This window comes from Elephantulus edwardii, unplaced genomic scaffold (genome assembly GCF_000299155.1).
Source record: "Elephantulus edwardii isolate Elephantulus edwardi_28Jun2011 unplaced genomic scaffold, EleEdw1.0 scaffold00016, whole genome shotgun sequence".
Classification (NCBI taxonomy): domain Eukaryota; kingdom Metazoa; phylum Chordata; class Mammalia; order Macroscelidea; family Macroscelididae; genus Elephantulus; species Elephantulus edwardii.
The window spans coordinates 11502527-11510839 of NW_006399766.1; positions in this window are offsets into that span (position 1 = coordinate 11502527).

Here is an 8313-nt window from a genome sequence, read left to right on the forward strand (position 1 = left end):
AACTTCTTTCATCACCATAGGCTCTTGCTCATATGTTGTTTCATGAAATTCTTCTGTGTCTTCCAATTCCTTTTGATACAGTGACTCAGTATATTCCTTCCATCTTCTTCTGCTCCCATAAAGATTTACAGCCTCAGCAATAGACCGCATGGGGCCAGTCTATTCTCTCCTATAGGTTCACTTGGTGGTGGTGGTGTGTACCATAGGGATCGACCCACAGATGATCCTCCAGCAGGGTTTCAGCCGCAGTAAATCACAGGAGTTGACTGCCCACCTTTCGTCTGCAGAGCAGCTGGCAGAGCTGAACGTGCCTTTGGGTTGACAGCACAATTCCTTACTACTAGGCCACCAAAGCTCCCTATAAGTTCACTTATTGCTGTGTGCTGTCTAGTAGGACTGACCCATAGCTGACCCTCCAGTGGGTTTTCAGAGGCAATAAATCACACAGGAGGAGACTGTCCATCCTTCTCCTGAAGAGCAGCTGGTGGATTAGAACCGAGTGCCTTTGGGATGGCAGCGCAGCTTCTTACCAGTAGGCCACTAGGAGTCAGAATCAACCCAGTGACAACAGGGTATCGTAAGCTGCCATCTCTGGCTGGAATGATGGAAACTGAACTGATTTCCAAGAAGTCCTTGAGAAACCTGTCATCCCAGTCCAGGTCTGGGGACAGACTAGGGAGTGGGAAGAGATGGCAAAGGGAAGGAAGACAGGATGCTTGGAGCCAAGGGTTGGGCTGGGCTATAGCATGATACCATAAGGTCTGAGAATGTCTTGGATGCCATTGAAGTGCATGTGTGGAAATGACCAATTGCAGATACAGATTCCAATAAAAAGGCCCAAGAAGTAAGTGGACGTGATTGGGTGGGCAACAGGTAAAATGAGTGGCACCAAAACTACAGCAAAGACTGCCCTCAACCAGGATATTGCTGGGGTCATCGGTGAAGGACAAAGGAGACAGTAGGTTTGGGAGCTTTTAAAAAACAACAGGAATTTACACAATGGATAATTGTGGGGCCTTGAAAATGCTGTTTACAAAGATCCTTCTTAATAACACGAGGAAATTCTTGTTACAATTTAAAGTTTAAAAAAAAGAGAGGGAGGGCTAAACAAAGAAAAAACATTGAAGGCAGGTTATGATGCTGTTTATTTAGTTGAGTTGTAAACTATATGGGAAATGTATTTATTTGGGGGGGGGGAAAGACTAAAAGGAAATACCTCAATTGCCGATGTCTTAGGAGACTAGTTCTATAAGTAGCTACTCACAAAATATTAAGGACCTGGTAAGGAGCTGTGCTGCCAACCCAAAGACATGCAGTTTGAATCCGCCAGCTGCTCCACAGTAAAAAGATGGGCAATCTCCTCTCAGGTGATTTACAGCCTCTGAAACTCTGCTAGAGGGTCAGCTATGAATCAGTTCACACTCAACAGCCTGTAACAACAACATTAAGTACCATTCTGTACTTGTCAGTTTACTTCAATAAGTTAGATACTAGACTTCACTGTACAACTGGTTACCCAATGAGGTAACTGATACCATTTCACAGGCAGGAAAACAGAGGCTTCCAGAGACTCAGAAAGCTACCTCAAACTTCTTGTTGTTGAGTTAGAATCAACTCACAGATGGTGGATTTGAACCACCAGAGAGGCGTAGCTTTTGGGTACGGACTACACCACCAGGAGTTGTTATGAGCCATGAGTCGCCTGTGACCAATAGCAACCCTACGTACATAGCAACCCTGTCCTGAGCCACTACCACTGATTCCAACACACCAACCCCCATTGCCTCAGTTACTGTATAAATCTGTCATCCAGGTTCTTCTTCTCCTACGCTGTCCCTGTACCCTTCTGAGAATGATGTCCTTCTCCACCAGAGCAACATTAATAATTCTAACTAGCCCAAATCTACACAACCTGGAAAGGGCATGATTTTAAAAAAATTTAAAAAGGTATTTTTCCGCTTTTCTCTCTTTTCCAAATTTTTGACAGCAAGCATGAGCTTCTGCCTTTTCTCCAAGTGCCCCTTGCCCCACCAAATTAAGAAGTGTCCCTGCTCCTTAGAATTTATGATTTTTTTTTTCTTCTGGTGGCTTAGTGGGCAAGGAGTTGAGCTGCCAACTCAAAGGCAGGTGGTTCAAATCTACCAGCTTGCTCTGTGGGAGAAAACTGGACAATCTCCTCCCATGCAATTCACAGCCTTTGAAAACCCGCTGACGGGTCAGCTATGAGTTGTTTTTCACTCTACAGCCGTGAACTGAGTTTGTTTCATAGTAGAATAGAATTTCCTGGTGAGCAGAAACTCTGTTCCCAGTCTCGAGCACAGACCTAGGCCCGCACTAATACTTAATAATAATGAATAATACTGGAATCAATAAGTTAACAATCACAAAAAAATATGTCCTGTTAATGTTGATGCATGCTTTGCAGATAGGAAATATTTTTTTGAAGAAGGGAAAAGGCAGCCTTTTCTGTAGAATGCTGAGAAGCTTGTCAATAGACTAGCTATGACACTTTGACACTCTGGCCCCTTTGCCCTGAGAAAATGAGTCAGCCATTCTCATTTCTCTAACAGTCTCCCTAGTATTGGGGTTCAATGCTTTGGCCATGCCACCCAAGGCTGTAGCTGCCACATTCCTCCCCCACTGACACCCTCTGTGTTTGTCAAGCCCCCACTCCTACCTGGCTAAAGTAGGAAATAATCTAAATTCAGGGGGATGCTGGATTGTAACCCCAAGGCTCTGGGAAAAATCCTCTCAGGAAAAAATGTGAGTTGACTACCTTCTGCAAGCTAAAAAGGCTAACAGAGAAATGAATTGACAAGATGAATATGCCATCACAAAAGGGCTGTGATGTCTGAGAATCACCTGACTTGCTAATGGTGACCTGGCATCTTGATTTGGCATCCTGTGCCCTTACTCTCCAAGCTGAGTGATGGCAATGGTCAGGTCATGTGTAAGTAGAAGCAGTCCCTCTCAGGGCCTGAGGTCCCTACTCCCTCAGTAGTCACATCCTTCAATCCTTGAGGGACTGGGGAACAGGAGACAAGACACTGCCCTAGCCCATGTTCCTCCAATGGAAAAAGCAAGCCGATTGAGGAAAGTTTTCATTGAACTGGTAGCATTTTGGAAAATTATAGCCAATTCTCAGTAATCAGCAGCAACAAGGGGCCAGCAGTAAGGCCTGCAATTGGATAAAGAAAAATAGCAATACTTAAGATCCAATTTGCTTTAAAATAACAGATTTACCTTTATAATTATGAGGCAGGGCAGATTCCTGGTAGAAGGAGCTGGCCTTTGCTCCAGCCCTCCTGCTCAGAATAATGCCTCCCTTTAGGCACCCACATCCCTGGGCTCCAAAGGTCGACCTTCAGCCTTCAAGGCCTTGCTTGAATCCTACTTCCTCCACGAAGCCTTCGGATGGCACATCCATTTCTCCTGCCTCCAGCACTGTGCTACCACTGAGTCTAGCTCCTTCCACAGTGGACCCTTGATGTCTGTCTGTCTCTGTCCTCCAGAGTAGAAGCTTCCAGATCTTTGTGATTCACGTCAGCAGCACCTGACTGCTCTCAGAGTCTCCCCCTTTTTTTTGGGGGGGTGGGTCCACTGCAAGGAATAAGGACCTGGGGCCTTGACTCCTAGGGCCTGGAAGGGAGTACTGGCTAATGTCAGGAGGTATTGGACTCCTGGGGGGGGGAGGGGGGTAAGCCCCCTGAGGACAACAGCGAGAAGGCCTGGATTGTGTGAGCTCCAAAGGAGTAGTCCCAGCCCTGTCACGGCTGTTGCTGTCCTGCCCGGTGCAGGAAGCTCAAACCTGGGCTGCACAGGCAGAGTGCCAGGATGAGGTCTCTGGATCTCATCGGGTCCCCTGGGCCCCACAAGTGTGACACTGGAGATTGTGGAGCGCAAAGTTGACCTCCTCGTCGCCCCCCCCCACCGCGCCCCGTTCCCCGCCACGGCCAGGCTGGTCTCCCCGGCAGGCCCTTTGTCTGTCTGTCTGTCGGTCTGGCTGGCTGTCTGTGGACTCTCCAGCCGGCTCTCACTCTCACTCGCTCCCCGGCTCACGTGACCGCCCGCTCTCAACCGCTCCGGTCACCTCTTCCTGAGGCAGCACCTTTCGGTTGGTAACAGGAGACACTCGGGGTGGGGGGCAGGATGGCTTCCGGCCTCCGCCTGAGCTCTGCCGGCGCCCGCGCCCCTCGACCTTCCCAGCCCCCACCCGGCCCGCCCCTCCCCCCACGCAGACAAAAGGGCCCGAAGGACTCGGGGCGCCCCACAACGCGCGGCCTGACCCCTCCGGCCTGCGGGAGAGCCCCCCACTTCCCCAGCCCAAGATCGGGGGAGCCCGACCCCCGAGACAGCCTTTCCGGGCCGCGTTCGCGCCTCTCGCTCGGCGGCGGGCCGCACAGCGAGTGCTGAGCCTCCCAGCGCCTCGGATCCCGAGGAGCGCCCCGAGCTCCGGGCCCTGGGCTCCCAGGCTGGGGACCAGCCCGGAGGAGGAGAGCGAGCCCGCCGTCGGAAGGCTCGGGGCCTGTGGGGGTGCCGAGTCTGATAGGGGCGGCCAAAGTCAGATCACCAAGGACGAAGCCCGGAGTAGGCGTAAAGTATTGTGCAGACAAGCGGGGCTGGACCTTCGCTATTGGTGAACTGCTGGCAGAGCCAGATCTGGGGTTCCCTCCCTTTCTTTAGCATTTCGCTGCTCCCCATCCTACTCACTCCAACGCTGGGAAAGAAAATGGAACTCCCTCCCAATGCTATACCAGGCTACATTTCGAAACAAAGGCCATTTCGGTTGGAAGTCTGCAAGTAAATTCAGACAAAACCTTTTTGGAGTGGCCTCGCCGCTGTGAATGTACACTTAGCTGGTGCTCTGATCGCTGGGCCAGGGCCCCGCTGACCGGGCCGCGGTACCGCGTGTGTACTGTACAGTCCATGTAGGCCCTGCTTCCCTCAGTCCTCCAGCTGACCACTTAATGCCATTTTAGTCAATAAATTTAAGCCCCCTCAGGGGATATTGCCTGTGCTCAGGAGTTACACTTGCGCCACCTCTGGCATATTCCCAGCCAATCCAATAATAAATGACCCAAATACTAGAGGATGAGGGGCCAGAAGGAATTCTCTCTCCCCAAGATCTTGAAAGCTACTATGAATGAGGAGCGCCCCCCTCTCCCGGTCCTAAGTTTGACAGGTACCAAGGCCCAAGAGTATTTACTTGAAACCAAATCTCTACGATTTCTTGAACACTGACTAGCCAAGGGCCAAGTACACCGAGCACACAATCTCAAATCCTAATAACTGTCCTGTGATAGGGTCTATTATTATCCCATTTAACAGATAAGCAGCTATGACTCAGGGAAGGTCACTCGAAGAGGCCCCACAGCTGGTTTTGGAATCCATGTCTGGCCAACACTCGAGACCAAGTCTTTAACCACTATACACACTCACACAGTCACTCATAGCTGTGTCTCCATTGGGTTTCCGAGGCTGTAAATCACACGGGAGGAGATCACTCATCTTCCTCCCACTGGTGGATTCCAACCTCCAGAGAGGAGTCTAGGGTTAACAGGGTGACTCCCTAGGAATTACACCACCAGTGCTTCCCACTGCCTTCCAAACTTACCTGTTTCTCACGTGAAGTGCTGTAATTCTAAAACTCCTCCAGAGGGAACTGGGGCAATTATTGGACCAGAACACAATCTTTTGGAATATTGGCTATTTACTAAAACATGCAGGTCTCCACGAGAGCCCAGAGTCATCCCTTTGGATTTGTAAGTGACCCAGACCTCCAAATAAAATCAAAGTACAGACTCCTGGATTCTTAACCTAGAATACAAATGACACATCCTATTTGCCCAACCACAGAAATCATGCCACTTCTGGATTCTGTCTTCTGGGCAGTGGGAATTGCGAATCCTAGGCCTTGAGTGAGCTTCTCTGGGGAGACAGTACTATGGGGAGTGGGGGTGGGCTTGATAATGGACCCCCACTTCCCTACCCCCAGTCCTCCCTGGAGGGCGGACAAATAAGCCCATTGATTTGAAACTCTCCCAGAGGGCATTAGAGTAATGACTCTGGACTGTGTGATGCCTATATCCCCTCTGACCTCCTGAATGACCCCTGCCCTGGGAGGTTCCAAGGGCCACAGATTTCTGTTGCTTGTGGGCCATGTGGTTTGTGCCTGTTTGTCATTTTGGGATGAGAGGGGACAGTAATAAAGGACACTGCTTCTCACTGTGTTGGACTTCCCAAGAGGATTAGCAAGGGGCGGGCAGGGCCCTTGCCAAGACACACTACAACCCGCAAGCTGGCCCCCATCATTTAGTGTTGAAATCACCAGGGCTCTTGGCTCATTTGCATGAATGTTCACTCTGCTTGCTCTGGTTTGGTTGGGGAGCAGAGCACCAGGGCACAGAACAGATAGAACAGATTCATAACTGGAAGCTCCAGCCTGCCTCTGGCTAGGTGAACCAACCAGCCAGCCAAAGATGGTCACTCACCCTATGTCTGTCACTGAAACCTCTAAGGGTGGAGCCTAGCATCTGGGATGTGCAGAAATAGAAAGAGGTTGCCCCTAAGAGAGTACTTCTAAAGCAGGTGCGCTGGTACATGGGGTAGATAAGGCATTTTGACTTGAAAAAGGCTGGGGGTCTGCACTCCTGGCTTCTGATATTAAATAAAGACACATTTATTGAGTGCCTTCAGTATGATAGGTAGGCACTAGGAGAACATAAGAAACATTAAGACCAGTATGTCAGTGATTGTGAGGCTGGCACGGGATAGAACAGGGTTCGGATTTGTTGTTCACAACTCAACGGCACCTAACAACCACCACCACCACTGAAGGAAGCTCTAGTGGCCTATTGGTAAGAAGCTGTATTGTAAAAGCTTCTGGTTGGAATCCACTAGTTAGTTCCTCCACAGGAGAAGGTTATGGAGGCTCAGCTGTGAGTCAATTCTGACTTGATACCAAACAATAACAACAAGCGTCACTAAAGGGAGCTCTGGTGGCATGGTCTGTAGTGAGTTGCACCACTAACCCGAAGATTATGTCACTCTGGTGATTCCAATCCACCAGTGCCTCTGAGGGAGAAAGAGAGGCAATCTCCTCCCATATGATTTACAGCCTCCGGAACTCAATTGAAGGTCAGTTTTGAGAGTAAGACCACCAATTGAGGTGGTCACATAATCTATCACATATGATAGAACCATAATTACAAAACGCTATAGGTATAAGAGGGAGCTCTGGTGGCTTAGTGGTAAGGAGTTGCACAACTAACCCAAAGGCAGACGGTTTGAATCCAGCAGCTGCTCCATGGGAAAAAGATGAGCAATCTCCTCCCGTGTGGCTTAAACCTTCTGAAAACTTGCTGAGAGGTCAACTAGGAGTTGGTACCTACTTACTGCAAGGCACATAACAGTACTGCTATGAGAACCTAAGAAGGGTGGCTGAGGTGGGGATTGTCTGCAAAGATTTGTGGGGAGGTTGAGATGTGATTGCTTAATCTGACTTTCAGTCAGCAACCTGGCTCCCCATTGTCAAGCTATGTTTTTAACCTCTGTTACTAACTCCCTGGGTGAGCTCAGCATAAGAGTAACCTCTTTGGGCAGCCTCGGTTTCTTCTTCCTGAAAAAACGGGTAATAATCGATGTGACTTCTATGTCCTGCCTCTCACCTGGCCTGGTAAAGTTGCCATGCAAACACGTGGCAGAGCTGAAGCACATGGAAGGCTGAGAGATGATGGGAGTGGAAGGAGATGCGGTTGGGTGCAGGGGGGTGTGGCCTCAAAGGGCGGGGTTCAGGTAGGGGTGGGAGCTCCCAGAAGGGGCTCCTCGCTTGACAGAGAGTCTGAGAAAAAGAGGAAGACCCTCTGTGAGATAGATTGACACACTGGCTGTGACAGCGTCCTGAAGCACAACAGAGATTGGCAGAGGGGCCCTGGAACAGGCAGTGTTTCCTTTGATTGGGCATGGGGGTCATGAGTGGGAATCCAGTAGACAGCGTCTAACAAGTGTCTCTGATCACCTTTCCAAGGACTCCGGTCACTTTCACTGTCTTGAAGTGGGAGTCCAGCTGCAGCATTGTCCAGTGTCCTGTGTCCCCAGATCCAGTAGTCTGTCCTGAGGACAAAGGCTCAGAGGGAGCTGCACTTTCCATCCTCCACCTCAACAACTGCAGATTTGGCTTCTGGAATCTAGCATTTGCCCGCACTGTTCTTTTGCCCAAATCTCCCATCTGGCCCACCTTTGGGGAGGTGATTTTCAATTCCGCTCCGTTTTCTCCCATTGAGCTTTTTAAAGACTTTAGTGGCTGGTCCTAAC